Raw genomic sequence first — 19610 nt, 5'->3', positions numbered from 1 at the left:
ACACAAAGTAGCAAGCCACCAACTTCTCCCATTCACCGCTTGGAAGTCTCAGGGCATGCCTTCCAGGAATGGATCCTCTACTTCCACTGGGGGTGGGGAGGTTGGGGGGAAGGGAAGAAGTCTACCAGTCAGTAACTAACCTAACAGGCCGGCTGGGGGTCTCTCTCCCCACTCCCTGTAGACTGTGCTATCCCAGCTGTTTCACCCCATTAGTGGTCTGGATCCATCCTTTCCCTCCTCCCACTGGCTCAGCTGTGCCTCTCGCTTTCCACTCAGTTTCTGTTGAGTCTGCCATATTCTTGGCCTCTCTGCTTACTTGAGTCAGGTGTGCTTTCTAGGTTCTGTCAAATCTTTTAGTGGACCAATGTCATTAAGAACAGGTTTACTTAACCTCTGGATGAAACTCTTTTACATTATCAAAGTATATTAGCTTATTTATAGAAGTCTGAAAAATGAAGCACAAATAGGACTTTTAAAAAATTGTTCACAATTTCTACACCTAATCACCTAGTACTTTGATGCTATTTTTTTCCCCTCTTAGAGATGTGTTTTTAAATATAGATGAGACTATATACATAAAATTTACATATATTTGTATAACGCTCTGTGGTGTTTTAAATACCTTACTAAATAACTTATTAAAAAGGACTCCACTCCCAACTCAGCCCTCTCTCTGATTCCTCCTTCATCAGTCTCTCTTCTCTCTTGGCTCCTGCTTTCCCAGGTCTCTCCCTTGTTTCTGAGAGCTCTTCCCTCAGCCGCTCTGAGCAACATCAAGACTCTGTTCCTTTCTCTGTAGCCATTCAGTTCATGTTGTCTCAACCCAGAGGTCTTCTAAATCCACATGTGCAATTCCTCAGTTTCAACGCCTAAATGATCTCTCTTCTGTGGGTGTCTGGCTATCACCTTCAACTCAGTGGCACTGGATAAGGAATAAAGAAACCTGGGGAATTCCCTGGCGGTCCAGGGGTTAGGACTCAGTGCTCTCACTGCTATGGGGTTCAATCCCTGGTTGGGGAACTAAGATACTGCAAGCTGTGTGGCGCAGCTAAAACAAAAGAAAGAAACCCAGACTCTAAACCCTCATCATCCCTAACCAACCAAATGAGCTTGGCAAAATTAGTCCTCTGGGTTGCAGTAGCATACAAAAAAATGGAACAGATCCTGTACCCTCAACCATCTTGGTGAAAAACTGAAGGTTGGGAGTATATTAAAAAAAAAAAAAAAAATCATTTGATCAGATCAACTTATGGGTAGAAGATGGGACAAGATGGGGTTCCCTTAGTCTGAGGCAGGGTGAACCTGCATATGAGGGTGAGGAACCTGCAAGAGAGGAAAACTGGTATCTGAGTACCTCTTGTTCAACACTATTCTCTCACTGTGAAAAAAAAAACACACGCTGACTGGTTGAGTGGGAGGGTTCGCAGGCCGACTCTCCACAAAGCATCCAGAAGTCTGCCTATGCTCCTAAACCACCAACCTGACCTGTATCCTAAAGGAATCTGCTGGATCAGCTCTTCCCCTCTTGCCTGTCAGTGCTGGATCAGCTCTCTATTGCTCAAATCTTTTTCTCCTAAAATTCCCCTTAACCCCACTTGGCAATTTAGCATCTGCTGTCTCTGTATTCCCCCTTGATCAACCCCACAGTAGCTGTCTCTATTCCTTTACATCTCTTCCACGCTTCAGTTCACCAGTTTGGTTTCTGTTCCCCAATACTCAATTGAACTGCTCTGAAGCCAGTAATGGCCCTTAACTGGTAAACCCAAAGGAGACTTTTCTGTCCTTATCTGACTTGACCTCTTTGTGGAATTCAGCATTCTACTCTAGGCTTTAACCCAAATTATGCCAGACCACCATAAAGCTGGGTATACTTGGGTCACTTGGTCTTATTCCTTATAGAACTGCTCTCACCAAGTTTTATTTTGACATTATGCCCTTGACTTACATTAAAGTATACATGGAAGAAATTTCGAGTTACCTGCTTGGAAAAGCTTTGTTTCAAGTAAGGAAACAAAGCTTTTTTTTTTTTTCTTACATTCTGAGACCTATGTAACAGGACCATGTTACCATTATTTTAGCTGGCCACACCTTTATGAATCTTTTCCCTCTCAAACTATGTAATAACTTTTTATTCTAATTTGTATTTTCTGGGGTTTTGAATTTGTATCATTTACCATTTATATTTTCTATACATTTCTTCAACTTCTTTGTGGAACAAGATGAGCTATAAATAAACAAAATGATATATACCTATTATTTAATAAATAGGAAATTCAGAAAAACATACAGAAATACAAACTTACAACATTCTTAACACAACCTCAACTCAAAATTTGCAGACCTTTTTGAAGATCACAAAACTCTTCTAGGAGACATAAAAGACCTCACTCAATAGGCACACTGCTATCCTATATCCATTATCAGAAAGGCCAAACATCATAAAGATGTTAATTACTTCTAGTTCATATAATTTTCAAAATCTGACTGAAAAATAAACAAGATATTGAGGATAGTGATAAAATTTTTGAAAAATGAAGGCCACCCTTTATTTCCAAATATTAGCATAGTATAAAGCCACAATAAGTAATACAGTGTAGTACTGCCACTATCACAGCCAGCCAAGATAAATAGAATAGAGGATCCAGAAACAATTCATAGCATGTATAAAATTGTCAGTTTAAAATTACTTGGGGAGGACTTCCCTGGTGGCCCAGGGGTTAAGAATCAGAACTCCCAAGGCAGGGGCCCAGGTTCCATCCCTGGTCAGGAAACTAGATCCCATGTGCCACACTCAGAGTTTCGCCACAACAAAGATCTGAGTACCACAACTACAACCTAACAGAGCCAAATAAATATTTAAAAAATTAAATCAGGAAGGAAAGAGGATTATTTTGATAGAAGGTGCCAGAAAAACTATAAATGAGTGGAGTATTTAAGTTACAGTAAGTTACATCTTTGATCCATCTGGAATATATTCTGTTTTAAGAGATAAGGAGACATTCACAAAAACAAAAAAGAAATGGTAATTTCATGGTGGTCCAGTGGTTAGGACTCCATGCTCTCACTGCCAAGGTCTCAGGTTTGATCCCTGGCTGGGGATCTGAGATCCCACAAGCCAAATCTGAAAACCAAACTTGAAAAAGATATAGGTAAATGGCCTTCCGATCTCAGAATGAGGAAGGCTTTATGTTTAAGATTCCTAAATAACAGGAGAGCATAGAGGAAACTGTTGAAATTTTGACCACTTTGAAGCTTAAAAAAACACACCCAAAACTGTAAAAACAAAAACATGTTGAATAAAATGGCCAAAAAGAACATATCTGCAGCATATATGACAAAAGATTAATAATAATATCCTTATTATATTAGTAGTTATAAATTTTATAAGAAAAAGACAAATACCAAAAAAGAAGGCTGGGAAAAGGATACAAGTAGATCACTCAAAGAAATACAAATGGTAGATGAATAAAAAAACCCAAAGAAACAACTAAGTCTAAACATTAAGAAGAATACAAATTAAAACAATGTGACAGCACTGTCCCTCTATTAAACCGTAAGACTATTTTAAAGGATAACTCAACCCAGTGGAAACAGCAAGGTAACTCACAGATACAGCAAACAATCTAGTGCTTGCCAGAGAGGAGGCAAGCTGGGGGTGGGTGACAGCGGTGAACAAGAGGAAGAGGCACAAACTACCAGTTATAAAATAAATGTTACAAAGAATAAAAAATATTAACTTTGTATGGTGTGCAATCTAAAAAAATAGCAAATCACTATGCTGCACACCTGAAACTAATGTCATATTCTAGTAAACCACCAAAAAAAAAAAATCAGCACGGTAACTAGTGATATGAGTCAAGAATTTTTAATATTTAAATTGTGATCCAATAATTTAGCTTCAGATTTTATCATCAGAAATAATCAGAGATTATAAGGACATTGTTAATCAGAGTGAATAATTATAAACAACCTAAAATTACAACCATAGGGGAAAGTTTAATTTGGTAAATGATGACACATCCATAAAACAGTTATCAAATGGGAATTCTAACATGTATACTGTCATGTAAGAATTGAATCGCCAGTCCATGTCTGACGTAGGGTGCAGCATGCTTGGGGCTGGTGCATGGGGATGACCCAGAGAGATGTTGTGGGGAGGGAGGTGGGAGGGGGGTTCATGTTTGGGAACGCATGTAAGAATTAAAGATTTTAAAATTTAAAAAATTAAAAAAAATTTGAAAAAAAATTAAAAATCATGTTTTAATATAATCCTCATATGAGGAAAATGCTTGTTCCATACTAAAAAAGGGGGGGGCAGGGAGAAAAATAGAATGGAATAGTCATTAAGAGCTAGGCTTTCCTGCCAGAGACCTGAATCCCATTTCTAGTTCTTCCACCTACTAGGAGTGTGACTGGAGTGAAACATGCTACCCTTCCGTGCCTTATTTCCCTTCCTACAAAACAGAATAATGGTATCCACTTCACTGGCTGTTGTAAAGATTAAATAAAACAACGTGGGCAAAACCTGGCTACTGTGCTCTTCTATATCTTTATAGGTCACCCCAGAAGGCAAACAAACACATTAGCTGAATACATGACCTTTCAGTTTCTTAAAATTCTAATCACAAACCTTAGATAAATTTTCCCCACAAAAATTACTTCTCTGATAAACTACCAATTACCTTTAGAATCAAGGTAGTTGACAGAAATCTGGTGACTGATCAAATCTAGGAATGAAAGAGAAAGAGTCAAAAGAACAGAACAGCCTCCCAGGGTGGTCTCTTACTAGTCTATCTAGCATATTGCTGCCAGACTAAATCTTCCTGAAAAATACACGCACAGAAACTCATGAGGACTGAGGGTTACTGAATCAACTCCAATCTCTTTGGCTTCGCTCCCAGAGCTCTGTAAGATCTGTTACCATCCTTTCAAACCATCCAACCTCACCTTTGGTGCATCTTCCACACAACTGCCTACTGTCCTCTCTCCTCCAGGTCTAGTCATCCTCTATTCAAAGATTTCTCAACCGTGACTAGTGCAGACTGACTCTAATTTATTTTTCTTTTGTTATTTTGTTTATTTATTTGAATATACTGTTCTGTGAACCTGTCTTTCCCCTAATAGATTATTAGCTTGTCAAGGGCAGGAACTACGCCTTTCACTTCTGAATACTCTATAGCAATGAACACAAAACAGTGTTAGGTAAGCAGCAGACATTCAATACTAGTGTCACTGTCATCTGAAACATGTATAAATGGTTCCTGCACACGACAAAAGCAGGAAGAGAACATAAAAAACAAAACAGTTTATGTGCTAAGTGGAAGCTTAACTATATGAATTTATATCCTTCATTGCTATGTTTATGTCATTTCTCAAAAAGAAAAAAGTAAGCCCTGACAATACAAGTATAGGTTTAGATTTTAAAAATACTGCCACAAAAATAAAAGCTAACTGTGAATACACTAATTTTTGAAGATGTTAAGGCTTAGTAATTTATCACCTGATAATGTGACTTTATAGCAAATGTGTCAGGTTATTTCTCAAAGGGAAACTACCAAAATAATCTTTCATACTCACACCACTGCAAAGTGATTTGGGTAGACTGGTTATTATAACATATACATGTACTAAGAATAAGACATGTGCACTGAGAATAAGACAGTAGAGAAGGATAATTTCCAGAAGTCTACTTTACAAATAAAATCACCAAAACTTTTGTTTAATATACTATTGTTTTCTACAAGGGACAACTGACTGCTAAAAACCCCAATTTATTTCTTGGAGCAGATCAGAAGACCATCTACACTCTTGGCAGGAAACAGCAGCCCCAACTCCCCACTGAACTTCCACAAGCCACAGCAATTTTGAAACAATCTAACATGGAGGTCACCTAACAACTTGCCTTCAGAGTGCTCAAAAGAAAACATCAACATCATTAGAAGACAGAGAAGAAAAGAGACACTTTGTAGCTTTCTCTTTTCTAGATCTCTAAATCATAAGAACGTTTTCATACCAGGAGAATGAAAAACCTAGTCCAGTATCTGCACTATGGGGCATGGGTGTACCTGCTCAGTTACTCTTTGCGACCCCTTGGACTGTAGCCATTCTGACTGCAGAGGATACTAAGCGCCATTATGACAAGCGGAAAAAATGAATTATAAGTAAGTAACCAGACTCTCCTGAGAGTGAAAGGAAAAGCTGACTTACTGGATGCATAACACTAGCCAAAAATAATTTACCCCTTTGGAACAAAAGTTAAAGTTGAAAAATTAAAACAGGAGAGTAAAATAACTATTTTACTGTTCCTAGAAATATATACATCATCATTTTGTCTGACAGCTGAAGATAAAGTGAAGTATCATGCCCATAAATACTGAGTACCGGGAAAGCTGCAGACTACAGGAAAGAATGGGAAGGAGCTAGGTGGAAAGGATGACTCAATCTGAGAAACAGAAAAATATCAGTAACCATTTATTTCAGGACGGTCAGAAGCAGCCTTTATCTGAAGTAGCACTCACCTACTCAGTCACATATATACCTTTCTCTTCCCTGTTATGTGCTGTTAACTTTAAAAAGAACAGCTGGGGCATTTAGGGGAGGAGAGAGAGGAAATTAAAAGGGAAACAAAATTGTATCTCTTAAGTAATAAAGGTTAAGAGCACCCCAGTTTTTAACAATCCTTCTTCCCATTTGTTAATATTAAAAGATATAGTCAAAACAATTATTCTAATAGCTACTCGAAAAAAAAAAACTGAGAGCTTCAAATGTAGGAAATACATACATAATAAAATATTTGTAATGGCCAACAGCAAAACAACTATAGGAGGTGAAAGAGTTCTTTTGCTACGAAGAACAATAAGTGCTAAACCAATAATAGTTTTATCAAAAGGCACTGATGCTGGGTACACAGAAATGAACTTCTCTTTTAATTACTTAAAAATAAAAAAAAAAAAGTCCTAATGCATAGCTCTCTTCTCAGAGAGCTCCTCATCTGACAGGGAGACAAAGAGAACAAATAGCTATACAGTGTGTGCTATAACAGAGGTTAACACATACTTTCCACCTTGCGGCAAAAAGGATGGTTAAGCTGGTGAACGTGGGCTTTAAGGAGAAATTGCTAAAGCTAGATCTTAAAGGATGAGATGGACCTTGCCAGACAAACTATAGTAGAGAGGAACATTCTAACAAAGGAAAATAGTAAATGGAGAAAATTTAAGCCCCTCATTAAGAGTAGTCTGTCTATTTCACTCATTGGACATTTATACACGAAATAGAACACAAGGCTTTTCTGGCTGTCAGCATCCTAGTGCCACACTGGAGGCAGCCTCCCAAGCAGGAGCTATCCCTCTCTGCCTTCCACAGCCTGAATACTTTGCTGGCATACAGCAACCTAATGCCTCACTTCTCTTTGTTCTCTTTCTCTAGTCTCCCAAGGGGGACTATGTCAGGGGCCCCAAAGACTCTCCTTGCCCTGCTCCAGGCCCATATTCCTAAAAGCAGCTCAGAATTAAGACTGCTTACAGTGGTCCTACAGTGTTTCATCACTGAAAATATAAGAAAGGCTGGGGATGTACAGCAAGTCTATCACTTTGAACAAATAATTATCTTATAAAAAGGAATAAATTATACACAGTGTAAAACATACAAAACATCTAATAAGTACACCTATGGATTTGGGGACCGTTCTACCTGAGCAGTGGTTTCCAAAAACTTGGTTGGCATTAAAATCACCTGATGAGATTTAAAATGCACAGATCCCAGAGACTTTCAGTAGGTCTTGGGAGACAGAGACCTTATTTCAAAAGGCCCCCAGGTGATTCTGACATAGCATATTTGCTTTCACTTTAAAGCGTCTGACCTATAATACAATCGCTATTCACCCTAAATGCAGGTTGACATAAATCAAAAACTATTCAAATACCCATATTTTTCTACTATTAGAATTTCTGGTTCATTCTTTAGAATAATTTCGTTTGTTGCATGACTCGAGAAGAACATTCTAAAATTTCACCTCTATCGTGGGTAGCAACAATATAAAACAATCACTCTGGGTGGTATGGAAAAACTCAACGTATGACAAAAGGAAAAAAAGGGGTGGGGAAGGAGAGACATGCACATACATAGCAGAGTGAACTCATGGTTTTGTAGGGTGTCTTGGTGACCATATGGCCAATGCTCTAGGATCTCTATAACCCAAAACTCACTCATGAAGGCTGCTCAGTAGAAATTAAGACCACTTTTATCTGGTAAATGGTGTCTCCTATAAGGTCAAGATTAAATAAGAAGTCAACAGCTTAAACTCAGCAATGTCTGTACCAAAGGTATAGTAATAGTAGTATTAATAAATGGCAATATGCCATCTTTGAACAAAGATCAAGAAAGTTACATGAAAAAATAAGATATTCTTAGTGACTAAACAGTGTAACACAAAATATGAATAATAAAGGGCTACTCAACAGAATAAAAGAAATCTAAAAAACAGAAAAAGGATATATACATATATACCTATAGAAACAGAGAGAGAAGTTTAAACAATGAAAGAAACAAAATACTACTTTCAACTACTATTAGGTTATAAAAAGAAGTAATCTGCTAACTTGGTGACTCCTGAGAAATATGGAAACAGAGGAAAACAAGAAATAGAAGAAGGATCAAAGGCCTTGTCTACCAAGAAGCCAAAAAGAAAAAGAAATGTACTAAAAGATAAAATTTACTTGCAACAGAATACAAAGTCACTATTACTTTATAGTTTCAAAATATACCTGTAACAAAAAAAAATTTAAACAAGTAGAAAACTGTAAGATAAAACAGAAATGCTATAAAAACAATTAGTGTGTCCTCTATTACTACAGCTCTGTATCATAATCTGTGAATGTATATAGTACCTTGCATACTTTACAATGTGTGACAGAGTTTTTCTTATACTAGAGTTTATCTAAAAAGCAGTGGGCTGAAATAATTCCGAACTTTCAGTGGTCCAACTGAGCTATACTAAAATAGAGATGCTGAACTTCCCTGGTGGTCCAGGGGTTGGGACTCCAAGCTCCACTATAGAAGGTGCAGGTTTGATTCCTGGTCAGGGAACTAGGGCAGGGGGCTTCCCTGGTGGCTCAGATGGTAAACAATCTGCCTGCAATGTGGGAGGCCCAAGTTTGACACCTGGATCGGGATGATCCCCTAGAAAAGGACATGGCAACCCACTCCAGTATTCTTGCCTGGAGAACCCCATGGACAGAGGAGCCTGGTTGGCTATACAGTCCATGGGGTCGTGAAGAGTCGGACACGACTGAGCCACTAACGCTTTCACTTTCAGGGAACGAGGATCCTGCATGCTGCACAGTCCAGCCAAAAAGCAAAACAGACAGACAAAAATCTGTCTCCAAGGACAGTCTGTTCTTATCACAGAGAAATAAACTGAAGGATTCTGAAAAAGTCCTGGATTATAAAGAAAGAGATGAATGAGCTCAAAATACTAACACCCCTGGTATTAGATACCAAACTTTAATATTAGCAACACCAGAGCCTAGTGATACACTGTGCACATTGAACAAACGTTAAGGTTCAGGGCAATATTTTTTAAAATTCTGACAAATATACACTGAAAACTTCAGGTATGCCAGTGCACAGGTGTACGACACTAGAGAGCAGTAAGGTAGTCTCTTAAAATTTATTTTTCTAGTGACATACACTGATGTGTTTCTCTTAAAAAGAGATCTAAAAAACCAAATGTACAAAAAAAAAAAAAAAACCAAATGTACATACATCAAGTACATCAGTTAGAGAACCAAACGCAGCAGGATATTCCATGAAACCCAGAGACTATTCAGTCAGTCTGAAAAATAAAGGCAGATGTACTTGTCCTACATTCATGACCTTGGGTAAATCACTTTCCCGATTAGGGTTGTTATCTGTATTATGAGCGAACTGTATGAAAGTGAAAGTCTCTCAGCGTGTCCAACTCTTTGCAACCCCATGGACTATACAGTCCATGGAATTCTCCAGGCCAGAACACCAGAGTGGGCAGCCTTTCCCTTCTCCAGGAGATCTTTCCAACCCAGGGATCGAACCCAGGTCTCCCACATAGCAGGCGGATTCTTTCCTGGCTGAGCCACAAGGGAAGCCCAAGAATACTCAAGTGGGTAGCCTATCCTTTGTCCAGCGAAATCTTCCTGACCTAGGAAGGGAACCGGGGTCTCCTGTATTGCAGGAAGATTCTTTACCAACTGAGCTATAAAGGAAGCCCTGAGAACTGTATAGTGACTTAAAATCTCACCTGGCTTTAAATGCTAGACTTCTAGGTTATCAATTAGATTCATTCTCAAAGCTAAGAAGGGAACAAATATCACCATGTCTCAGCTTGAAAAAAAAAAATCAGAAAATTTTAACAACTACATATAGCGAAGCTGTACAACAGTCGGTTCTCTAGCTTTGCAGTCCCCTTTTCTATAACCGAGCAATCAGGCAGAAGTCTCTGAAACCTCTTTAGATGGAAATGGCTAATAATTAATAATAAACGTACACCATTCTGAGTGGCTTTTACATCTGAAGTCCAGGAAATTAAAAGAGGAATCCCTGTATCAGGCAAAAAAGTGATATACAAGATTCAGTCTACTAGACTGGCTCTTCCCTCACCTCCATTAGGATAAAGTTTTAAACTAGAAAGGCTGGTCTAAGTCAGGGCATAATCCCCCTTCTCCCTCTCCACTGGACACAAAGCATCAAGATACCTATCTGCTCTTTTCTTCAAAGGCCCTCCCTAAACTAGGACATTTCAGGACTCTCTCCTTCTTCCCTGTTGGGGAAGCTGGTGTATCATTATTACTCTATCAAAGAATGAAACTAAACATTACTCGAATGATACAAAAGTGCCCCATTCCTGCCTGCACTTCTGCAACTGTTACAGCAAGGCTCTGGAGCCTACCTTTACTAGGCAAAAACTGCTTTTTATTACTTCATTATATTTATCAGAAAGCTTCAGTACTACTTCCTATTCCTTTTTCCCTTTAAAAATTATGAAATACAGATAAAAGAAAATTCTGTTAAGAATATATAAACTTATACATTTTACATAAACATGCTGGTTTACATTCATAGTCTCCTCCCCATTTATACACATATCTACTCTTACATGAGATCACACTGTGCATTACTGTTGCACTGTGCACACTATTTGATAATACACTTTATGCAGTGTGTCTCAAATCCCTCTCCATTTCAATATATTTCTATACATAATAAAATAGTTGCATGGCATTCTATTACAGTTGTCCCTGGGTATCCACAGGGGATTGGTTCCAGCACACCACCCCCACCCCAGTCTCTGGCCAGATACCCAGGTCTGTGGATGCTCAAGTCCCTTATATAAAATGGCACTAGATAGCAGTGATGCTTTATTGCAACTAGTTGGATCTGCAGATACAGAGGAGGTGTATCATAATTTAATTAATTTCCCTATTACTGAATGTTGCTACTCCCAAACTTTGGCTAATTCTGAGGAGGGGGAAAAAACCTATTTACATTATAAAATAACTATGTGATAAAACTACAGAAAACCAAACCTAACCACCCTCACACTACCAGTTTATTTTGCAGTTTGTTTTGACCAGTGTTTTGATGCCTATCCATTTAGTCTTTTACCCTGGGCATTCATTCATCCAAACAATAACTTATTGAACTCTTGCTATGTACCAGGTTATATTATATATATATATATATGTATATACAGTAATAACAGTAATATATATGTGTGTGTGTGTATATATATATATATAATATAACCTATATTCTACAGGTTATTACTGTCTGGGTTTTTCCTTACTTTTCCTCCATACAAAAATTTATTTTTTGTACCGTAATTTTTTTCTCCCAGTTTTATTTAGACATAATTGACTTATCTGTTGTTTGTTGTTGTTTAGTTGCTAAGTCGTGTCTGACTCTTTAGCAACCCTATGGACTGTAGCCCACCAGGATCCTCTGTTCATGGGGCTTCCCAGGCAAGAATACTAGAGTGAGTTGCCATTTCCTTCTTGTATAGCACTGTGTAAGTTTGAGGCAAAAGCATAAGATTTGACTTACATATAATATTTCATGATATATGGATTTCCCAGATAAAGTTTAGCAAACATTCATACTCAGGTTTCATATGTAACATACAGCAGTGTTAACTATATTTATCACACTGCATTACATCCCTGCCTACTCTTCCCCTCACCATGTACTACATTAAGACAAAAAAACAAAACTCAAAACACCTCAAACTTCTCGTAAGCACTTTGCTAGCTAATAATCTTTCCAATCAGCTTTTTCAGCGGTTGTCAAACATCACTCCTAACATGGAATTTGATCCTATTTACCCATTTGTCTACTGCTCTATTTATTTTCTAATTAATTTTTTGATAAGTCCCACTTAAGTGGTTTAGTTCAGTTCAGTCATTCAGTTGTGTCTGACCCTTTGCAACCCCATGAAACACAGCAGGCCAGGCCTCCATGTCCATCACCAACTACCGGAGTTTACCCAAACTCATGTCCATTGAGTCAGTGATGCCATCCAACCATCTCATCCTCTGTCGTCCCCTTCTCCTCCCAGCATCAGGGTCTTTTCAAATGAGTCAGCTCTTCGCATAGGTGGCCAAAGTATTGGGGTTTCAGTTTCAACATCAGTCCTTCCAATGAACACCCAGGACTGATCTCCTTTAGGATGGACTGGTTGGATCTCCTTGCAGTCCAAGGGACTCAAGAGTCTTCTCTTGTCTGGTAGTCATCAGTAGTCAATTTAATGTAAAATATATACAATGACCAACTAAATATCCCTGCTTTACCTCTGTGTAGCACATTATATTACAAATATATAGCTAACTCTCAATGAATGGGGGTTTCAGCATGCTGACCCTCCACACAGTTTAAAATTCAATATAATCTATAGTTACCCCTCCATATATACCATTCCCTCATCAGTGGATTCAGCCAACTGTGGGTTGTAGTTATTTACTATGGGAAAAAAATTCACATAAGTGGACTTAGCAGTTCAAGCTCACATTGTTCAAGGGTCAACTGTATATATTTCCCCCTTCATTTAACTGTCAGAAGCCTCTAATAAAGTAGATAAGTCATTTTACAAATAGGGAAAGGAAGGGACAAAGAATTCACCCTTAATGAACTTGCCCAAGGCCATACAGCTACTAAGCTGCATGCTGGTTAAGCCTTGGTACCCTAGTAAGATTAAAATCTAATTTTATGCTTCTTTTGTATTTCCTGATACACTTAGATCAAGGTCTCTCCTGCAGAAAGCCTATCCTAACATCTTTCACTAACTTCTGTAACTGGCCATCCCTCCCTGCATGCTGAACACACTTTTATCACAGCACCAACAACACATTTATAGATCTCTTGCCCCATATTCTACTTAAGCCCCTCAAGAAAAGGATTTTTCTCTTACTCTTCTTGAAATCCCCATTACCTAATGCATGCCTGGCACAAAGTAGAAAGGTATAAGTGTTCAAAGAATGGAATAAGCACATTACAAGTGTTCCATAAATAAACACTACAGATATTTAGACACATCTAAATATCTAGGTTGATCCAATTTATATCATTGCAGAGAAAAGTCACACTTCAGTATATGTAGAACCATTAAAGTTCAAATATAAAACCTATATTCAAAGAGCAGGCATCATCAATAGAGAAAATGTAATTTTAAGTGCTATTTACATTAAGAACAATACCAGTAACAATACTTAGAAACTGTAAAACACACAAGACAGTTAAGAATAGATGCTTTTGAATAATTAGAAGTCATAATGTCCATAGCTTAGAATTTAGCCATTTTTATTATGACTCTAAGTAACCTGAATGGAGGAGGGCCAAAAATCAGTAAAAATGACTATGTTGGAGTTAATATATTTTCATAATTGTTTTATAAAATTTATGGTTTCAGACCTGATTTTGCTCATTGCTGCTTTTCTTTTAAATCATAATTCTTATATCATCAGAATGGTCTTCATGACCTGGTCCAGCCATCTAGAATTGTCGACCAGTACGCACAGAACTGTTGGGCATGCTGGGCACATATAGGAATGTGCATACAAATAAACAAGCTCCATTTAATACAGTTTAACGTCTATATTCTACAGTAGATGCTACAGGGGACAAAGTAAGGAGCTGGATGGTAAAGCTGTTACATAGCTCAGAAGTACTGCTTCTCAAATGTTTTCACTACAAACAGGGTTTCCCACTCCAGGCACTCATGCCCCATTTTGTTGAAGATCTATGTTATCTTAGATAGTCAAAGAGTTCACATTCTTCTCTTAAAATATAAATTTGTTTTAATGTAAAAGTATTTATAATTACTTACCAGTTAAATTACTTAACTCACCGCCCCCTCAGTGAGCACAACTGAAGCTCCAAGAAGATGAGTCATGTTTATCTTGTGGCTTCAAGTACCCCGGAATCATACCACTTTGTACCCTAAGGGTATTCATATCCCAGTTTGAGAACCAGGGATCTAAATAATTAAACTAGCTATAATACTTAAAAGTGATCAAAATATTCTTATAATCCCATTCCCCAAACTCTTAAGGCTAGTTTTCTCAATAGCTTTTCAAATCAGTATTGTTTCTCTTTTCAAGCAGCTCATTAGTATGCACTACCTGTCAACACTAAAGAACCTGCAGGGCACAGGTTATTTCTGGAGCAACAGAACACTAGCACATAGAGCTTGTCCCTCCCATCTACAAGGTACCAAGCTGCCCATACAGAAAACAGTGATTAGAAGAACAGCTTTCACTCCTGTTTCCTTCCTCCTCTCTATCTGCTCCAGGCATAGCTTGTAAGAAAAATCTTAGTAGTCACTTAGATGATTCATTCATATAAGCTAATCTAATCTCAGCATTTGTAATTCTCACCTCTATACCCTTTACACCATTACACAAGTGCAATTAAACTATTTTCACATTTTCTAGGGTAAGAAAGATCTTCCCAGTAGCCTGAGAAGAGAGATTTTTCACACCCGGAACCCTTCTTTGTTGTTAATGAGATCCCAAGTCTAGTAGACACTGACATTTATGAGAAGCCTGTTTCAAGTATCCTGTACTGTTCATTATATTTCACAGCAGAAATTGTAAATTATAAGTGACCCTTGCAAATGTTTCCCAAAAAAATTATTTATAATGATATAAACATGGGTCATTAGCTAGGTTAACTCAAATTTAGTGAGACAATTTTTACCTAGGATATCAGCTTCTCCAAGCACAGGATTCCATCTGTTCCTCACCAAAATTACAAATTGCCACAAGCCATGGACTTTTGAGATCATTTGCCAAGAGTCAAAATCTACAGTTCAAGGGTTTCTACAGAATAGCAGCCACCATAACCTGGGGTCTTCCTACGTACATACTCAGGATGGTACTTAATGCTTTATACACATTCGTATAACTCCGATAATAACCTCACTGACTGGTGTTATTCTCACAAATAAGAACTGTAGGAGTAGAAAGGTTAAGTAATCTACCCAGTGTCAGCCAGCTAGTGTATGGCAGTGCAAAGAGAATTTCAAATGGAGTATTTCTTGAATATAAAGCTTATATGCTCTCAATTATCCACTGTCCTGTATCTCCTATACTCAAGAATGATCCAGCAAATCCTCCAACCCCAGAAAGGTTTATTACTCCTATTTGTAAGACCAAGAAGTGGAAATAGCATTTACCTCTCCGTGGCTGCAGTCAGTTTGAGCAGGGAAAACGGAACTCAGCTCTCAAGCCTCTGGTCAGCAATCTGTCTGCTACTGCATCTTGCTCTCTGGACCCAGGGCTGTAATCATTCTGAAACAGGAGCACACATCATTTTATGGACACCAAATACACACAAAGGCAGACACAGTATGAAAAGCAAGATGAAAGCAAGAGGAAGACAGATAAAATTGGGAAAAAACAGTATACTTGCTAAAATGTCACATTACTATTACTATTTAAGTAGTGGTTTTACTGATTAAGTTAGTTTAAACCTTAAGACTATATTTTTCAGTGTAATAAGATAACTATGGAGGGAACTGTCACTGACCTTTGACAGTCCTAAAAGCACAGCAATGAAATACCTTTTCTTAGACAAATAACAAAACACTTTTTTAAATAAATGGACTGTCAAGCTTCAGGCAATGTTAGAGTCATACTTAACTCCACGGCAGGGGTGGGGATGGACATTACTCTTAAATGAAAGAGCTAAACTTAACCATTTCCAAAGAATCTGGCATATGAGGTACAATTAAGAGGAATTCATCTCATGAAACTAATATGATACTTTATCAGATGAAGCTAAAGAAAAGTCTTCACTGCTGAAAAGGCAATTTATAACAACATAAGTAAATAATTAGTGTATTTAAATCCAAGAAACTTTTATATTGGATTCATATATTGTCACTAAGGTGCCTCAAAAGGAATGAAATTTTATGCCCCTAAAAATTGGAAGGGTGACTAAAAATAAGATCAACTGAGGGAAAAAAACCATTATTCTTGGGGTATATATTAGCAGTCTATATTCAATAGCCACATCTTTGCATTCAAATACTAAACACTGAGAAAATGCAAAGGTACAGCCAGGGAAGAACTGAACACAGCAACTAGAGAAAGTTTGGGGATGTTTAAAAAAATAAGTACGATGTGCCAAATTCACACATTTGTGAACCATGTACCTCAAAGTTATGTATTGTTATTATTATTCTTTCTAAACCTGTATGTTCTTTCTCAATGCATTAAATCATGATAAACCTTACTTGTTTGAAGGGGGACCTAATTTTTTGCAAAAGCGTTTCTAGTCATCTGAAACCAAGGTCGATAAATAAGTTAGACAGATGGTCAACTAGGTATCTGGTTTTAAAAAATGACATTGAGCCTATAAAGTGTGGATTTGATGCCAGTAGCATCCCTGAAGGAGAAGGCAATGACACCCCACTCCAGTACGCTTGCCTGGAAAATCCCATGTGTGGAGGAGCCTGGTAGGCTGCAGTCCATGGGGTCACTAAGAGTCGGATATGACTGAGCGACTTGACTTTCACTTTTCACTTTCACGCATTGGAGAAGGAAATGGCAACCCACTCCAGTGTTCTTGCCTGGAGAATCCCAGGGACGGGGGAGCCTGGTGGGCTGCGGTCTATGGGATCGCACAGAGTCGGACACGACTGAAGCGACTTAGCAGCAGCAGCATCCTTGAAGCAAAAAACCAGTCTCCAGAGATACATTCTGCCAGCAGGCACCACTCCGCAAAGCTCTGCCACAGGATTCCTCAAAACCCTAGTCAGCCACAGGTGGCTTCTGCCACTTGTAAGGAACTCCCCAAGCCATTCAGAGAAGTCCCAGGTGGGTGCCCTCATTTCTGTATGTTCTTTAAAGCAAAATCCTAAAGCTCTTAGGAGTTTAACACATATTAAGGATAACTTTTACAGCTACTCTTAAATAAGCAGTATTTTCCTATGCAGGTAAACATTCCTATTGTAATCTTTCCCATACTAGCAATATGTTTCTTTGGGTAATCTTAGGTCCTCAATTTATTCTCTCTGTAAACTTCGTTTTCCAATAAAAACAAAGGAGACTTCCAGCAGTCCAGTAGTTAAGACTCCTCACTCCCATTGCAGGGGACATGGGTTAAAAGATATAACTAAGATCCTTGCATGCCTCATGGCATGGGGGAAAAAAAAAAAAAAGCACAAAAGCAAATAAACAACAAAGTATGAATCTTGGCATACAGGAAATCTCAAAGGATAGCAACCCTGTGGACAAGAGCTATACCTTTAGAACAAAATAAATGATGTGTAAAACCAAGAAGCTGGTGACTCTATATAGCGCAACTGAAATCAAGAAGCAAAATATGGTCTATGGAGCACAATGCTAACCTGGGAAAACAAGCTTTCCTGCTGACTCAATCACAGACCTGCTGGATTTATCCCGTGTGGAGCTTATTTTAAGTAAAACATGCCACCTGCCATCCACAGTTTCAAAAGGAAAGCAAAACCGAAAATTACAAGAATGCCAAAAATTACACAAATGGACTAATGTATTAGGCATTTAAGTGTGGTTCTATTCTCAAGACTGACCCTCCATCAACACTACTGCATATAGTTAGTGCAATCTTATTTTGGAGAGGGAGAAGGAACATTTTATAGGGTTCGAAAAAGTAATGTTGAAAAGATTCCCCTATGGAGGCAGTTGCCGCAAAATTCTACAGAGATTACACACAGTAGATCGGTCAATTTCGCTTAGCACCAGGCTGTTTTAATGTTCTTATAAATTTAACACAGCCTCCCTGCTCTCCTTCCCCACTCCCTGCCCGTCAGTTCATCAAGCCTCTCTTTCCTCTCTCCGAAGCAACTGCTGCATGATATTGTATTAAGGTACTAGCTAGCATACTGGGGGAGGGGGGAAACCTGGCAATTCAACAGGAAGCTTTTTAATGATGCAAGAGGACTTAAAGACAGAGTTAATTTAACATACATGCCCTGTTTAACTTCTTTTACCGCCTAAGGGGAACCTGGAATTTTAACTTTTCTAGTTGATCTAAACTCAAAGAAAGCAGGAAGACGCTCCATATGCGAATGTTTACTTATTGCTGAACTCAGAGCTACAGGAAGTCAGCTACTAGAGTAGTTACATTAGGCGTAGATATTTATAAACCAACTGCAACTAGTGACCCAGGATTCAATTACAACACCAACCCTCATATTTCAGCATATGGGCAAATTACCAGTGGAGTCAAGAACAAATTCATTCTGCCCTACTGGCGCTTTAGATCGGGTTGCACAATCCCGCGACAGAACTGCCTTCGCCTAGCCCTGAAGCATCAGGTACTAAGTGCAGTAGTAAGTCATCGTCAGGAAGTTTCAAAGCGAGACAGAAACTCAAGAGTTGCCTCAATCAATTCAGCCAACCTATAATCCCAAATTCAGGAATTTGTCACGCCACTTGAGATCACAATGAAATTAAGTCTTGATCCCTTTGCAGTCTCTTAGTGCATGAAGTCATGCTGCTATCAATGCAATGAGAATCTGACCCTAGCTCGAGAAAAAAAACTACTTGTTGGGGAACTTGTGTCCTTTCCGCCCGCCGTGGGGGGCCGCATCGGTCGGATCACGCAAGGAGCCCGGCGCTAGTTTGGGGGCGCAGTGGGGCCCGGCGGGGGCGGCGAGCGCGCGTCCCCCCGCCCGCTCAGGCGGCGTCGAGGCGCGAGCAGCTCAGCCAGCCTTGCAGAGGGAGCTCTCGGCAGCTCTGGGGTCCCTCTACTCGCAGCCGCAGCAGCGCCGCCTGCGCCACTCGGTGGAGACGGAGACCAGCGGCGGCGACGCGCGGACTGGGAGCGACCGCGGAGCAGCCGGGCGGCGGGGGACGCTCGCCAGGCCGCCGGGTAGGTTCCGGAGACCGGGCAGGCTGGAGGATGGGCAGCCAGAGAGGCGTAGGCAAGGACCTGACACCCATACCGCACGGAGATTCGGCTGCGCGCGCGGTGGCTGTGTCTGGACCCTTGAGCGAGGGGGTCGCGGAAAACGGGGCACAGAGATCGCCTCTCGGCTGAGGCCACCCGCCGCGGGAGGGGTGGAGGGCAGAGGGCGGGCCGCGGCCGGGCCAAGAGCC

The 19610-nt window shown here is 39.3% G+C and overlaps 1 protein-coding gene across 4 annotated transcripts in view; it reads right to left on the bottom strand.

Moving 5' to 3' along the window:
* Positions 1-19610, bottom strand: part of CTCF (CCCTC-binding factor) — a 42479-nt gene that overhangs the window by 22244 nt on the left and 625 nt on the right. For 3 of the 4 annotated variants that reach the window (XM_018062162.1, XM_018062161.1, XM_018062159.1), the window contains exons 2-3: positions 15701-15815; positions 14351-14463 (exon numbers count right to left, since the gene is read on the bottom strand). The gene's annotated coding sequence lies outside the window, so the exon portion shown is untranslated. The remainder of the gene's footprint in view (positions 1-14350; positions 14464-15700; positions 15816-19610) is intronic. The other variant, XM_018062160.1, reaches the window with a different exon arrangement.

The sequence above is a fragment of the Capra hircus genome, chromosome 18, assembly GCF_001704415.2.
Source record: "Capra hircus breed San Clemente chromosome 18, ASM170441v1, whole genome shotgun sequence".
Lineage (NCBI taxonomy): Eukaryota > Metazoa > Chordata > Mammalia > Artiodactyla > Bovidae > Capra > Capra hircus.
Note: the sequence above shows the minus strand (reverse complement) of the source record. Positions and strands in the feature narration are given on the sequence as shown.